The 17,668-nt window shown below is 35.9% G+C and overlaps 1 long non-coding RNA gene across 2 annotated transcripts in view; it reads left to right on the top strand.

Moving 5' to 3' along the window:
• Nucleotides 1-8,441: 8,441 nt before the first annotated feature.
• LOC132028389 (uncharacterized) overlaps nt 8,442-17,668 on the top strand; it is a 26,962-nt gene continuing 17,735 nt past the window's right edge. Inside the window, exons 1-2 of one of the 2 annotated variants that reach the window (XR_009407418.1) lie at nt 8,442-8,528; nt 13,035-13,180. This is a non-coding gene — a long non-coding RNA (uncharacterized LOC132028389). The other variant, XR_009407419.1, reaches the window with a different exon arrangement.

Genomic DNA, 17,668 nt, shown 5'->3' with positions numbered 1-17,668 from the left:
TTTTTTTTTCTCCCATCTATAGAGGGAGACAAGAGTACCTTCCTCTATTCCATGCCTGTTTTCTATTATACATATAGCTATATGTATAGTAAGAAAGAGGAAAAATTAAGAACTTTATAGAGAAAAGCCCTGGATAGAATTATATTCAGAGGGAAGGGGAGGAATATAGTTTTCATAGGCAGAGTCAATACTATGATTGCTTTGACTTCTTTTTAGAAATAGTATTAGCACGTATTCAGTAACAATAAAGGAAAGCATGGCATTTTAATGATTCTAAAGAAGCCAGGGCATATGTTTAAAAAAATTCTAAAAATGAAATAAAACAAACTGAGAAAGGCTCACTCTGAAATGGCTAAAGAAAGAATTGATGAAGGAAGGATTAATATGTCTGTGGACAGAACAATTTAGAACAATGTATGGACATTAAACAGATGGAGAGTGAAGTGTCTGGCTAAATATTGGGTCTTCGGATATTGGTTACAACACTGCTATTGTAGGGAGTCCTTCTTTGATTCTAACTCTAGGACAGACCTCCATCTCCTCCCCTCTCATGGAAGCCTTCATTTTCTTACCTAAATTTCCCCCTAGTTTGTAATTATATCTTGATTTGTCTGATTATAACATCAGTGTCCATCCTTCCCATTTGACTGGATGCTCCTTGAAGTTAGGAACCATGTTTTGCAGACATAGCGTAGTGACAGGAAATACCCTGGGCATTAATTTGATACATAGTTGTTAATGATTGAATGGGGGCTAGATAACCAGATTTCTGGCCTTACTCTACTGCTTGGGATAGAAAGAAATTATTTGGATTATTGGTGGTGTGTTTGCATCATTGGAAATGCTCATTTTTCCCTTTACCGTTTCAATCAATGATTCCTGATTTGGAGCAAATTTACCCCTACTTCCATGGAACATTTTGGAATATCTGGAGACATTTTTGCTTTTATAACTGGAGGTGCTGAAAGTTGTTCAACATATGACATAGTGTTTATATGTGTGTGCACACATACACAAACCTGCACACATACATACACTGTATTCCACGCTGAATATATATGTCATTCTAAAAGCAGAATGTGGAAACTAGTAGTAGTCACTTCCAGGCGTAACAGTGAGTATCAATTAAATACAGGTTAAAGAACTGCCCAACTGTTAACCACTGTATCAGTCTTGTAGTGTCACTGTGTGGGCACAGCCTCCTAGTGAGGGCATGCTCTAATTATACTTTAATATGAAACATTTATCACTACCTATAAAGTGTAAGGTTAGTATATAAACACTACGAATAATGGCTTTTTAGCTATAGAATTTAGAGTAGTAATTTTGGTAGTTGTTGTAGATGGAATGGTAGTATAATATCTAATAATCTAATAATAATTAGGATAATATCTAATTAATTAACTGCATGGACAGTTAATGGGGAAAGTAGTAGTTGTGGTTGTTGTAACACTACTAGTAGTAATACTAATAACTCCTACTTACTGAATGCTTACTATGTATGCTACAGTTTGAGTTCTAGAAAGCAACTCTGAAATGGAGTTTAGGAGGCCAAACATTAATTTGAATTAGTACTTATGCAAAGGAAAAAGGCAAATTGAGGTGGAGAAAAAATTTGAGATATGATGCAGTTTCAGCATATGCCTCCACCAAAATAGGAGGCCTGTTTAGCCCTGAGATGGCCTTTAGGAGTTGCCCTTAAACTGGGAAAAAGGATTGGGCCTATATACCCATGTTGATCCATCACTGATGCAGACTACCCTAGGGAGGCATGACCGTGGATGAGCAGCCTGCTTCAACTGAGGTATTCTCCTAAGGCCTGGAAGCTTTGCCAGCTGTCTTCAGCCAGCAGCTCAAATCCATTCTTTCATCCAGTCTTTCATCTTGAAATCCATTAAATCCATTCTTTCATCTTGAAAAGCTCAGAGAAACTACCAGAATGTACAAGAAACTAGTGTGCATTTTCTTAAGTTTTCACAACATACCAAGAGGTTGGTGTTATTATCCCAACCATACATATGGAAGATAGGGTCTAAAGAGATTTCATAACTTTCTCAGAAAACACAGCATGATTCATTTTTATAAATAAATTTTAGGGTGTGGATAAGTGTTCCTATTTACCCAGATAATATCAACATATTTATTACTTGTGTCTCCTTCCCTCTCAAGAGTGTCCAGTTGAGATGATAAAAAATAAAGGTCACTCTAAGTAGGGCCGGCACTGAAGATACCAGAGGACAATTCACCGAAGCTCAATGGCAGGGTAGGCCAGAAGAGGACTCAAGGAGGGTGAGAGTAGAAATTAATAGAACAGACTGGGGGGGGGGGGGGCACCTGGGTGGCTCAGTGGGTTAAGCCGCTGCCTTCGGCTCAGGTCATGATCTCAGGGTCCTGGGATCAAGTCCCGCGGCGGGCTCTCTGCTCAGCAGGGAGCCTGCTTCCTCCTCTCTCTCTGCCTGCCTCTCTGCCTACTTGTGATCTCTGTCTGTCAAATAAATAAATAAATAATCTTTAAAAAAAAAAAAAAAGAACAGACTGGGGATTCTTAAAGTCAAATCCCTTCAGTCAGAAACATCAGCATATCCTGGGAACTTGTTAGAAATGCAAATTATTGGTCTTCACCCCATAGCTATTCAGTCTAACAAGCTGGTACAGGGTACCCCTCTACCACATATAGTTTCAGGGAACCCTTCATGTAATTCTGATGCTTTTAAGCATTTAAGAATCACTGGGATAAATTCATAGACTTTTTTATTTATTCTTTTTTATTTTACAATGCTTTTGGCTGTAGTCAAGTAGGATTAGTTTCCCAGCAAATAGAGGAGAAATTACAGGAAGAAATGCTGGTTTTAAAGCTAAGAACTTTCCACACTGATGTGACTTCAAGCCTAATATTCTTCACAGGGTTTTCCTCTTTCCTCTTATTTCACAGAGGAGCTTTGTATTAACTTTGAGACTCAGCTGTGTAGCCTCCAAAGCCTGGTTTCTGGTGTAGTCTGTCTGTCTGTCTCTCATTATGTAATGGATATGTATACTAGAAGGATTAATATATACATAAATACATATGTATATTATATATATATAGAGAGAGAGAGAGAAAAGATTAATACCTATTTTATCTCCCATAGATCTTTCATGAAGCTGAAATAAAATCATACATGCAAAGGTATCTACAAACTATGAAGTGCTATGCCATCATAAAATGGGAATATTAATAGTACGATACTTAGCTAGACTTTTATCTCCCAGAAAGCACAGTATTTACCTGATCAATCCATGTGCAATTTTTTTTTTAAAGATTTTATTTGTTTATTTGACAGAGAGAGACAGAGAGGTCACAAGTAGGCAGAGAGGCAGGCAGAGAGAGAGGGAGAAGTAGGCTCCCCGCCAAGGAGAGAGCCCGACGTAGGGCTCGATCCCAGGACCCTGGGATCATGACCTGGGCCGAAGGCAGAGGCTTACCCCACTGAGCCACCGAGGTGCCCCTCCATGTGCAATTTTTGTAAGATCTCATTAAAGCAGGAGTTTTTACTATGAATGTTTTCACATACTGATATAGAGAGAAATATGTATATTTAAAAAAGGCATTCTTATGTAATAAGTCTAGTTTTCCTTCTGCCTTTGAGACCAGGAGCTACAGTGTTATCTCTGGTTTCTGTTTCTTCCTGAGCACCTCGGTTTCCTCTGGGAGAATCAAAAAACGCCACTTGGGAAAGGCAAGGATGAACAAATAAAGGACTGAAAAACAATCTCATCATATTTTTGGATTGCATGAGTGCTAGTGAAACCATCTAAGAAAATGAAAACTGGTCTCTTTGGACTCTTGAATCCATGTCAGTACTCACCAGGCCCTTCCAAAAGGCAGACTTATCTGTTGGGTGCTGGGACATATATTTCAGCAACATTAATTGAGTTAGAATATAACTGATCCTGGCCCTGGCAAGAGAATGGGTAAGTTAGTTACTTCCAAAACCAAACTTAGGATCCTGACTCCTCCCCCAGGATTAAGTCCATCTGTAATGGTTTTAAAAAAATATGTCCATTAATTGTTTGATACTTGTCCTTGAATTGATCTTGACTCAGTATTTTGCTTCTCATGAATATAATAGTTACTGGTGTGTGACTCTGAGGTTATCCACAAAGGCTTTCGAACTTCTTTCTTGGGTCACTTTCTCTGGGGAAGCAAACTGTCATGTTGTAACCAACCTTGTAGAAGAGCCCACATGACATGGAACCAAAGTCTCCGGCAAACAGCCAATGAGGAACTGAGGCCTGCCAACAGCCTGTTGAGCTGTGAGATTTTAAAAGTGTGTTGTTTTAAGCTACTAAGGTCTGGGGAAATTTGTTACACAGCCACAGATAGCTAATATAAATTATCTGTCACAACCAAAAGATTGTCTTTTGCTTTCAGTGGATCCAGATGACTGGAGAGATATTTCATAAAGAAAATAGAGATGGAGGGACGCCTGGGTGGCTCAGTTGGTTGAGCAACTGCCTTCAGCTCAGGTCATGATCCCAGCATCATGGGATCGAGTCCCACATCGGGCTCCTTGTCCCGCAGGGAGCCTGCTTCTCCCTCTGACTCTGCCTGCCACTCTGTCTGCCTGTGCTCGCTCTCACTTGCTCTCTCTCTGACAAATAAATAAATAAAATATTTAAAAAAATAATAATAAATAAAAATAAAAATAGGATTTAAAAAAAAAAAAACAAGAAAATAGAGATGGAAACCTATTCTTATCCAGTTCAGGGGCTTTTTTAATAAAGTGTTTGTATTGATTTTGATTGTAAAGTTTTGAACCTTCAAAACTAGCTTAGGACTATTTTTAGATCAATTTTAGGTTCATAGCAAAACTGAGAGATCTCACATATACCCTCTACCTTCAAACATGCATAGTTGCCTGCATTATCAACACCCCCGACCAGAGAACTGAATTTATCACAGTTTGTGAACCTGCTTTGATGTGGCATAATTGCACAAAGTCCATACTTTCTATTGGAGTTCACTGTTGTACATTCTTTGAATTTATACAAATACATAATGACATGTATCTGTCTTTATATAATCATACCACGTAGTTTTACTGCTCTAAAAGGCCTTTATGATCTTCTTTTTCATCCCTCCCTTTTTACCCCCTCAACCCTTGTAACTACTGATCTTTTTACGGTCTTTTCCAGAATGTCATATAATTGGAATCATTCAATGTGTAGTCTTTTCAGATTGGCCTCTTTCACTTGATAATATGCATTTAAATCCCTTCAATGTCTTTTTGTGACTTGAAGCTCATTTTTTTTTTTAGCATTGAATAGTATTCCATTGTATGGGTGTACTAGGGTTTATTTACCCATTCATCTACTGAAGAAAATCTTAGTTACTTCCAAGTTTTGGCAATTATAGATAAAGCTGCTATAAACATCTAGGTGCAGGTTTTGTGTGGACATAAGCTTTCATCTGCTTGGTGTAAATCCCAAGGAGTATGATCACTAAATTGTATGATAAGAATACATTTAGTTCTTTAAGAAACCACTGTACTGTCTTCCAAAGTAACTATACTATTTTGCATTCCTATCAATGATGAATGAAAGTTCCCATTGCTCCACTTCTTGCTCAGAATTTGGTGTTGTCAGTGTTTTGGATTTTGGACATTCTAATAGGTATCTCATTGTTAATTCACATTTCCATGATGACCTACGATGTGAAGCATTTTTCATATGCTTGTCATCTGTAAATCTTTGGTGAGGTATCTGTTAAAGCCTTTGGCCAATTTTTAAATTGGGTTTTAAATTGGGTTGTTTCTTGTTGATGAAAGTTAAGCATTATTTGTGTAATTTGGATACAGTCCTTTCAGATTTATCTTTTGCAACTATTTTCTCCCAGTCTGTGGTTTCCTATTATTTTGATAACTAAGACTTCAAAAAACATTCTGCTGACCAGTCAAAGCCAAAATGTGGGTTTGGGAGTTCATAGTTACATTGCTGCAGCAAAGATTTTTCTGAGCACATATTATGTGGTGGGCATGCGTGTAGACTTAAGGATCTTCGGAATGAATAAGACAGCGTCTACCATTCATTCACATCAGCCATCTGGTCTGAATTTACCTTACCTGCTCACTGAATTCCTAGAAATTCCAAAACAATTTTGAAATAAAATCTCTGCCACATCCTTCCTCCATTTTTTTTACCCTTGCTTTGTAGGAAAATAGTCTTAAGAGAGGAAAGGGGTAATATTTCTATTAACTAGGGAATATGAGCATCAGATAATAAGAGAAATTGTAAAAGAATGACTTTTTTCTGAATGCAAATGAAATAATGATTACATGCTTATTTTATTACAAAAGCAATGTATGTTGCTCCTGAAAAACATGATAAGTACAAAATCAATTTTCATATATAATCATACCAAAAATGAGAATAATTATAAGGTGATTTATAACCAGTATCTCTGTGTCTTCTCATTCTTAATGTGTGTGTCTGTGTTACATATATGTATGTATATATGCAGGTAAAATATTCCAGTGAATCCTTATATTGACATAATCCTTGACATTTAAAATTTTTGCTTAAATAGGCTCCAGTTGCTCAGTAAATAATGGACTGTGATGTTGTTAGGGACAGAGAGGGTATCTTGAATATTTTCCATGTCTATCATGGTGCCTAAAATGGAGCATGGATCTAATAATTATTGACATTATTCTATTTTGTATGGTGTAAAATGCCTCAAAGAGACAGCAAAAGGCTTACTCAAGTTACATGGTTGGTTCTCAATAGATTTGGGATAAAGAGCCACTATAATGGCAGCGCAACTTTCTCTTCTGTAAGAAGATACATGGCCATCTTGGGAAGGCAAAGCTGCCCTCTTGGGAAATGGATGGGTGGAGAGAATGACCAGATACTGAAGACCAGAGTACAGTTTTCCTTCAAGCCTGGCCTTCCCTTGTAGTTGTGAAAACCACAGTTTCATTTTATCTAGAGCTGATGAAGAACCAGGTCCGCTGGAAATGAAAGAAAATGACAAGTGGACCACACCATTGGAGTTTGCAAAAAAGTGTGGCTTTCTGGAAAAGTATGCTTTTCATTTCCAAATTGTTGTCTTCAGACAGTATAGAGAAACTTTGACTTTTTAATATTTTCCTGATGAAAAGACTATTTCAGAAACCAACTCAACGCTACTTGCTCAGTCACTCATCCACACTAGGCAGAAATTCTGTCAGAACTTGTCACATTTATTTAAGCAAGGCCCTGACATAGAGCAACTTTATTCTAATCATACTTACATTCAATTTGACAGTTTCAGATATCTTGTGTATCCATTGTACATGCTCAGATAGATGATTTATCACCAAACATTTCTCTTTTGGCAACTCTGATAGATTCTCACCTTCTTTTAGCCCAATTTCTGGGGAGCAAAAAAGCCTATATTAAAAACATAACAGTTTTCCAGTTCTCTATAGACAGTGTGAGAAGTCATATTATAGAAACAAACACAATTTATTTGTTAGGAGAACAACACAAAGCCAAAGGAAAGTAGTATTAAAATCGCATATTCACAGGGAATTGAATCCTGAACTTTTTATGTTTCCCTTTTTTAATTTTTTTCCTTCTCTCAAAGGAAAAGACCATCATGCAGTTAGTTTTATTGGATTGCAAAACACCTTAAAATGAATTTTTAATTTTAATTATTAATATTAATAATGACATGAAAACTGAACCTTCTAACCACATCTAACATGCTAACCTTAAAAAGATTAAAGGTCAAAAAAAAAGATTAAAGGTCAGAGAAGGACATTACTGAATAATCTGCTTAATTGGTACTGCATGAAAAACTGTCACAGTAATACTATTAGAATTTCTCATTTCTTGAATGTGTATGAAGTTATGCCCAAGCATTCTTTTTGCTGTGTATACACTATTTCATACAACCCTATATCAGCCCTCTAAGGCATTATATCTTTTTGCAGAAGAGAAGAGGAGTCTCGTGGCAGGCAAGCATCTCATTCAAAGTCATCGTAAAGAGATCAGTTCAGGGAAAAGGCCATCTATGAATTTTTGGTAAGACAATTAGGTAACTCCATATTATTTTTAGGATATGTGAGAGCACAAACTTGTGCCCCAGAGTGAGCTAGAGAACTGATGAGGGGGGAAATGATACAAATGGACTTTGACTATAAGCCTTTTCAAAAAGTCACATCTGTTGAGACTCTCAGTAGATAAGGAGAGTGAAAATAAGTGGTTTCGCAGGTGTGGCAACACCCAGTTTGCACAGGTTGTTAGGATCAGAGTCCTCTGGCTAAAGGCATGCCTGGAATCTTTGGAGAGGTGAATTTTATTTGGGCACATCATTGTCTAAAGAAAATGATAAGCAGAAGTTATTTGTTCTCACAAAATATTCATGTCCTCTCCTCATGACCTAGTCCTCCTTGCATTTGGTTAGAATTGTATAATGAGTTCTGGGTCTGAGAAGTGACCTGTGTCAGTTCCAGACCAAAGCAGTTTCCGAAAAGGACATTATGGAACACATTGATGGGATTCTGGTAAGACCTGTAGTTTAGTTAGTAATATTGTACCAAAGTAATTTTTATTTTAAGTTTAAAGCAAGGTATGCCTAATAATGTTAGAGTTAGTAATGGTAGTTATTAGTATTGGGAGTATTGGCAGCAGCAAAAGAGTAACTCCTAAGTTCCAGACACTGCAAAGTACAACATGGAAATTATATTTTTAAATTCTAACGTACATCAACCCTATGAGGTAAGAGAACTTTTAATATATGAGAAATTAATAATTAACTCTTCAGGTTACTGAAATACTCTCAGTGGATTTAACCTTTCCTTCTAGGAAAAAAAAAATCATTATATTTGGCTAATACTGACATTCTCCAAGTTTATATAAACAGTGGACTTGCAATATTTCTCCTGCTTTTCTGCTTTCTGTAATTTGCTGGCTAGAATGAGATTCTATCCCATTTTTCCATTTTTTCAAATGAGGGAGTTAGACGAGATAAATATGTGAATTTCTCTTCACAACTGAGTTCTCTAAGATTATTGTTAAAATGATCCATAAATGATATTTTTTTCCTCTTTGTGTGCCTGAGTGTGTTTGAGAGTTGAGCTGATGGCCACAATCCCTTCTGTGTAAGAAAAGTGTGACTGTAAATGAAGACATGGACAGTAGTCAGGGTTCTATATGAGGGCTGGGAACAATAATGATAATAACATAACACATATTCTGCCATATAAAAATGTGCCCATAGAAGCTGAAGTTCCATTAAGACCTTGCCAGTTGTCTGCATCATGGCAAAGTGAAAACAAAAAGCTATTAAAAAATTAGCTTCTTGACTTAGAATTATGTCCTACTACATAGGATTCACATTCATTTGGAATCTGGGTGTTCTGGAAATAAGGTCTCAGGAAGAGATGGGAAGGGGATCGGGAATATCCAATATCCATAGCCTGCGATAGCATATGTTCAAATTCTATTTTTCTCTGGCATTTTAAATTATTACTTTTAGACTTTTCAACCTGAGAATTAGTGCCCACTCGTCCATTCAGTGTAATATCACGGCACTCCTTATGTACATTGTGTTCTGCCAAACACAGGGAATATTTTGTTTAAGAAAGAGTCTAACTCCATTTTTGATGCATGACTGCTGAGGGCTTTTTTTTTTTTTTAAAGATTTTATTTATTTGACAGAGATCACAAGTAGTCAGAGAGGCAGGCAAAGAGAGAGGAGGAAGCAGGCTCCCCGCTGAGCAGAGAGCCTGATGTGGGGGCTCCATTCCAAGTCCCTGGTGGCATCATGACCTGAGCCAAAGGCAGAGGCTTTAATCCACTGAGCCACTCAGGCGCCCCTGCTGAGGGCTTTTAAGCCAGTTCTCTTTCTGCACCACATCTGGGAAATGTGGGGATAAAGCTTGGGTACTCCCTCCTTTGGGGCCAGAGAGTTAGAATCATACAATACTTGGCCTCTGCCTCTTAACCCACATCCCCCAGCCTCACTCACTAGCCAGCATTAAGCCAGTCTCTCCTTACTCTCATTTTTGGACCAGTTGGAAATCTACTCTTGTTCTCCTAAGAAAGACCCATTATGTGTAGTAAAGCTTTTCACGCCGCATGTGTAACACTATCAGTCTCAAGATCCAAAACAAAGTCTGGGGTGGAGGTGGGGAGTCCATCCTATCTCTGTGAGATAATCAGGACATCTTGTAGGTTTTATTTCTAAAATGGGACAATAATATTTTTTATAGTTATTAAGAAGGGGAATAGAAATTCAGAAGAGATTAACACATTGTATAAAAAGTCCCATTTCTTACTGCAAAGTGGCATGGACACATGCAAGATCTTTGGGCTTTCAGATAATAGTCTCCTAAAAGTAAATTACAAAGAAATAATAAAGGAAATCAAAAATTTATAAAAACATTAACTGAAAAGATTAACAGTAGAACAGTCGTTGACTATTGCTAGTTCTACTTTAATGCCACAGAATAGAAGCAAAGTAAAAATAATGAACAAATTTCCAAATTATGTCTCCATATCCATCATTTGTGAAGCCTGAAACTCTAGTGGTTGATTTTGGCCTTTCATTAAATAGAAATTATGTGTGTATTTTCCACTGATTTAATTAAGAGTCTTCACGAAAAACTCTCTTGTTAAGAAAAGCACTAGAATGGTATGAAGGAAACATAACAACCAGATTTTACATAGTTAAAAAATTAAATCCTCATACCTCCTTTTTATTGCATTGTTTTGCTTATTTTATTTTATATTTTATTTTTGTTTTCAGTATAGTTAACCTACAGTGTTATATTACTTGCAGGTGTATGATACAGTCATTCAGCACTGCCATACAAGAATTGGTGCTCATCACAAGTGCTTTCCCTTTATCCCTATCACTGTTTCACCCACCCTCCCATCTGCCTCCCTTCTGGTACCATCAGTTTGTTCTCACTGAAGAGTTTGTTTCTTGGCCTTTCTCTCTCTCTTCCTCTTTTTTTCCTTTGCACGATTGTTTTATTTCTTAAATTCCACATATGAATGAAATCATATCGTATCTGCCTTTTTCTGACTGACTTATTTCTCTTAGCACAATACTCTCTAGCTCCATCCATGTTGTTGCAAATGGCAAGATACCATTCTTTTTTATGGCTGAATAATATTCCATTGCATATATAAATATACCACATCTTCTTTATCTATTCATCAATTGAGGGACCCTTGGGGCTGCTTCCATCCCTTAAATATTATAAAGAATATTGTTGTAAGCATAGGAGTGTGTGTATCCCTTCAAATTAGTGTTTTTGTATTTTTTTGGTAAATACATAGTAGTGCAAATACTGGATCCTACAGTAGTTCTACTTTTAACTTTTTGAGGAACCTCCATATTGTTTTCACAGTGGTTGCATCAGTTTGTACTCCCACGAACAGTGTAAGAGGATTGCTTTTTCTCCACATCCTCATCAACACTTGTTTCCGGGGGCTGCCTTGGTGGCTCAGTCATTAAGCATCTGCCTTTGGCTCAAGTTGTGGATGCCAGGGTCCTAGGATCGAGCTTTACATCTGGTTTACTGATTGGTGAGAAGCCTGTTTCTCCTTCTCCCACACCCTCTGCTTGTGTTCCTTCTCTTTCTGTCTCTCGCTCTGTCAAATAAATAAAATACTAAAAAAACAAAAAACAAAACTCACTTGTTTCCTATGTTTTTGATTTTAGCCATTTTGACAGATGTGAAGTGATATCTCATTGCAGTTTTGATTTGCATTTTCCTGATGATGAGTGATGTTGAACATCTTTTCATGTGTTTGTTGGCCATCTAAATGTCTTCTTTGGAGAAATGCTGTTCATGTCTTCTGTCCATTTTTTAACTGGATTATTTGGGTTTGGGGTGTTGATTTATATAAGTTCTTTATATACTTTGGATGATAGTCCTTTACTGGATTACAAATATCTTCTTCCATTCAAGAGGTTGTCTTTTAGTTTTGTTGATTGTTTCCTTTGCTTGTATAGATTTTAGTTTGTTGTAATCTTGGTAGTTTATTTTTCTTTTATTTCCCTTGCCCCAGGAGACATATGTAGAAAAATGTTGCTATGGCTGATGACAGAGATGATTGCCTGTGTTCTCTTCCAGGATTTTGATGGTGTTCTGTCTCACATTTAGGCCTTTGATCCATTTTGAATTTATTTTTATGTATGGTGTAACAAAGTGCCAAGTTTCATTCTTTTGCATTAGATGACTAGTTTTCCCAATACCATTTGTTGAAGAGACTGTTTTTTTCCTATTGGACATTTTTTCCTGCTTTGGAAATTAATTGATCCATATATTTGTGGGCTCTTTCTGGGTTTTCTATTCTATTCCATTGATCTGTGTGTCTATTTTTATGTCACTACCACACTGTTCTAATTACTACAACTTTGTAATAGAACTTGAAGTCTAGAATTGTGATACCTCCAGCTTTGTTTTCTCTTTCAAAACTGCTTTGGCAATTCGGGATCTTTAGTGGTTCTGTATTAATTTTAGGATTTTTTGTTCTAATTCTGTGAAAAATACTGCTAGTGTTTCAATAGGGATTTCATTAAATGTATAGAGGCTTTGGGTAGTATAGGCATTTTAACAATATTTGTTCTACAATCCATGAGCATGGAATGTCTTTCCATTTCTTCACACCATTTTCAATTTCTTTCACCAGTGTTGTATAGTTTTCAGGGTACAGGTATTTTCCACTTTGGTTAAGTTTATTCCTAGTTTTCCACTTTGGTTAAGTTTATTCCTAAGTTTATTAGTTTTGGTACACTTATAAATGGGATTATTGTCTTCATTACTCTTTCTGATGCTTTATTAGTAGTGTAAGGAAATGCGACAGATTTCTACACATTGATTTTGTATTGTGATTTTACTGAATTCATTTATCAGTTCTCGTGGTTCTTTGATGGAGTATTTAGGGTTTTCTGTATAGAGTGTCATGTCATCTGCAACTGCTGAAAGTTTTACTTCTTCACTATCAATTTGGTTAACTTTTATTTATTTTTGTTGTCTAATTGTTTTGGCTAGGATTTCTGGTCCTATGTTGAACAAAAGTGGTGAGAGTGGACATCTTTGTCTTATTCCAGACCTTAGGGGAAAGCTATTCTTCACCAGTTCTTCACCATTGAGAATGATGTTCACTGAGTTTTTCACAGACAGCCATTATTGTTGAGGTATGTTCCCTCTAAACCTACTTTGTTGAGGGTTTTTTCATAAATGGATTTTGAACTTTGTCAAGTGCTTTTCTTATCTACTGAAATGATCATATGGTTTTTATCTTTTCTTGTATTGATATGATGTACCACATTGATTGGTAAATATTGAACAGTGTTTACATCCCAGGAATAAATCCCACTTGATTGTGGTAAATGATGTTTTTTTAATGTATTGCTGGATTATGTTTGCTAGAATTTTGCTGAGTATTCCCACATCTGTGTTCATCAAAGATAATGACCTGTAGTTCTCTCCCTCTTTTTTTTCTTTTTTTCTTTTTTGTGGTGTCTTTATCTGGTTTTGTTATCAGGGTAATGCATACCACCTTCCTAACACCCTTGGGAAAAGTATCATAAACTGCTAAATTATACAATCTCTTTTAACAGTTATCTCTATAGAATTTATGTACTAATAGTGTAAGACATGTACTAGTGAGACAACATAGTTGAAGTAAGTGAAGTAACTTAACAATTTTAAAAAGTGGGCTTGTGATTTTACAAGAAGCTATTTGGTAATCCTTACAAATTTTACCCAGTGGCTCACCTGTTACTATAAGTTCATAATGCCAGGCAATATAGTTCACCCTTGAACAACACAGAGTTTAGGGACACGGACTCAACTGCCCCCCTCAACATACCATGCAATGAAAAATCCATGTATGAGGGATCCTGGGTGGCTCAGTCTGTTGACTTTCTGACTCTGGATTTCACCTCGGGTCTTGATCTCAGATTTGTGGGATCAAGTCACATGTCGGGCTCCACACTGAGCGTGGAACATGTTTGGGATTTTCTCTCTTCCTCTGCCTCTACCCCCACAACTCCAGTTGTGCTTTCTCTCTCAAAAAAGAAAAAAAATCCATATATAACTTTTTAATAACCCAAAACCTAACTACTAATAGCCTGCTATTGCTCAAAAATCTTACCAATAACATAAAGAGTTAACACATATTTTATATATTATATAATTATATATTATATTCTTACAGTAAAGTAAGCTAGAGAAAGAAAATATTGTTAAGAAAATTACATTTACTGTACTCTATTTATAAAAATAAATCCACATACAGTGGACATACACAGTTCAAACCCTTATTTAAGGGTCAACTGTTTATTTCATGCTTTATAGTTTTAAAAGGCCAGGAAAACAATCAGATAAGCAGGAAAAATATTATAAAAGTAGCAGTCTTTTTATATTTATTTATCCAATTTAGTTAATATACTTTGTTTTAATTGTAACATAGATATACAAAATTATTGGATATATGGTTAAATTAAAAACCAAGAACATTGCAATCTGGCAAATGAAAATATGCCTTGCTTTCTTGAACTCTTCATCTTTGAAATTGCTTTTCTCAATGAAATTACATCTAATCCATCAATTTGATTAAGCCATCTGGTGTCACATTACTTGGACTGAAATGAAAACCGTTTTCTTCAAGGAAGTTAACTCTCAGTGCTCTACTTCTAAACTGGTGTAGTCTTTTGAAGTAGGTGGTTTCTTGCAGGTTGTATGCAAAAATCCCAAAGTAATCTTGCCATATATTCCTGGAAGTTCCAATTCCATTCAGTTTTGGAAAAATAAACAAAAGAACCACAAGGAGATGCATTCACTAGAATGGCTAATATTAAATAACAACAAATGTTTTATGGATACAGAACAACTGGAATCCTCATACATTTTTTTATGGGACTGTTTAGTCTTATAACATACTAGGAAAATTTCTGATTTTTTAAATAAAATTAAACATATATCTACCCTACAACCTAGCAATTCCACTACTAGAAATATACCCAAGATGCATGAAAGCATATGCCCACAAGTGATTTGAAAGACAGTGTTCACATATACTTTATTTGTAGAAGACTTAAACTAGAAAAAAAGTTAACTTTTCATCAAAAAGTAGATTAACAAACTTAGGTATATTTTTATAAGAAGGTACTATTCAGAAATATAAAGGAATAACTAATATACACAATAACATGGATGAATCTTAGAAACATTATCCAAGTGACAGAAGCCTTACACAAAATAATATACATTGTATATTTCCTTTTATATAACATTCTAGTAGTGGTGGAACTCAACTATGGTGACAAAAGTCACCAAAGTGATTATCTCTGGGGAGATGATCGATAGAATTCCCTGGGCAGGGACACGAGGGAACTCTCTAGGGGTGATAATGTTGTATCTCTTGAAATTGGTTTGCATTACACAAGTGTATGCATTTGTGACATAATGGCACACTCATGATTTGTGCATTTCCCTGTTTAGAAATTTTACCTCTGAAAATGAGTATGGATTAAGATAGTGATGAATAAATGAATTATAGGTTGAAAAGTAAATACAAAAATATATGTCATATTAATGTCTATCAATTGAAGGGGAAAGGGAAAGAAGGGGTATGACTTTAAAATAGTTTTCAACATGAAATTACATAGAAACATTACTAAAGGTTCTGTCTCTTGTGATCTTAATGTCAAATTAAAATTAAAGTACAATAACTTAAAATTGTGTTTTCAACCAGAAACATGGGCCAAGAGTTTGATACAAAAAACTGGGGACTATTAGTTTAAAGACAGCAAAAAATAAATAGATAATATGCTAGGAGGAAATTCAGATATTCTCAATAATTTTGGTGAGATTCTCTATTATAAAGATAAATTAAGAAGAAAGGATATCATAACAGTGTCACACTAACAATAAAATAACTGGTCTTTGTAGCACTAGTTTAAAACAAAAACAAACAAAAAGCCTGTGTTGTCCTTGTATGATTACTTATAATTTGATTTTAACATTGTAACATTACAAATGAACCTAGATTTTTATGTCCCATGTATATGAGAACATACTATTTTTCAATTATACAAACCCACTGACTTCTAATTCTGACCTGATCATAGCTACAAACATCTTGAAATTCTGAATAACATAAATTATTTTGGAGGCAAAGTCAGAATTAAAAGAAATAAAAAATCTATAGGTGACATAAATAAAGAGTAAACAATAGCTACACAGCAAGAGAGGAGTGGGGACCAGAGTTATCTATCATTTTAATCTAGGACTTTAGAATTAACAAATGACCCAGGAATAAGAGAGAAGTCACTGGTCTAAATAGGAACTAAGACCCCTGCTTCAAGTTCTGTCACAGGATGGACTATTTTTCCTAGCTGCTTGGGATACTCTGTGGAAAATGTATACATCCCTGAATGATCTTAGACATACTAATTTTCCCCTTCTGAGTCTCCCAATTTCCTTATTCACAAAATGGATGTTGTAGTTACCAATGGTTGGGCAGTTTTTATCAACAGTGGAATCTCTTTTGTTGGAGGATAGAAAAATACTAGATTTAGTAGGTAGTCCTAGAATAATCAGCAGGAAACTCAAGAAAGCTTAGGGAGAGAAAAGAAGGCTGGACAGAATATTGAAATCCTTATAACCACAGGAGTGAGGTAACTGAGAGTATAAACAAACAGCTGGTTCTTTTGAGTGGCTGGTCTTTTATAGGCTACCAGTCAAAGTTGGTGGCTCCATATCACCTGCCTCTATGAGTTACTTGTTCTCATATTTTAGTCTCCCATTTTATGCCTGTTGAATTTCCTACCAGTGTCTTAAATATTTTTATCATCTTTTTTTCCTATCCCATCATACTTGTCCAAATGTGTCAACAAAAGATTAAGGTCCAAAATCCTAATGGGCTCAAGTCCTTTCCTCATATAACTAATGGTTCCCTCCCTGTTTTGCCTACTGTCCTCAGCCATACTGCATCTGGAGTAGCCAAAGTCATAGACCTTGCTCTTTCTGCTCCCTCTGCCCTTAATACTCTCCCCATGGATTTACTGCAAGACCCTCACTCCCACTCAGTAAAGGTTTTTACTCAGATGTCACTTCATCAAAGAGGACATTCTGATCACACCAGCTTAAATAACATCTCCATTGCCTTTCAGTTTAGTTATCCAAAATTAACGCAATCAATGCATCAGCATGTATTCTATTAGCATGAGAGGAGAACTTATCTTTCTTGGTTTTTACTTGATAATAGTTACGGCCATGTGTGTGATTATGAAAATTGAGATATACCCATCTGACTATGTAGAGGGTTCCTGTCTTCCTTATGGTACAAATAAGTCATGCTTGTTGTATACTACTAAAGGCACATGTACTAGTAGAAAGAACAAAGTGAGCATTCCTCTTCTGACTGAATCTCCTCCCTCACACCCATCTATCCGCCCTCCCGTCCTTCCTCCCTCTTTCCTTTTTTCCTCTCCCATTTGCCCTTCCTCTCTTTCTTTCCCATACTTCAAAGATGACATGTAGTGCTGAGATCAGCATTCTCAAGAATTTGTGTAAACACTTCCATGTTTTAAAATTTAAATGTATTATGTATCCGTATATATATGGCTCTTATATGTATGCTTTTTTTACATAAGGAATGTAAACACCAAATGCAA

The sequence above is a fragment of the Mustela nigripes genome, chromosome 12, assembly GCF_022355385.1.
Source record: "Mustela nigripes isolate SB6536 chromosome 12, MUSNIG.SB6536, whole genome shotgun sequence".
Taxonomy (NCBI): domain Eukaryota; kingdom Metazoa; phylum Chordata; class Mammalia; order Carnivora; family Mustelidae; genus Mustela; species Mustela nigripes.
Note: the sequence above shows the minus strand (reverse complement) of the source record. Positions and strands in the feature narration are given on the sequence as shown.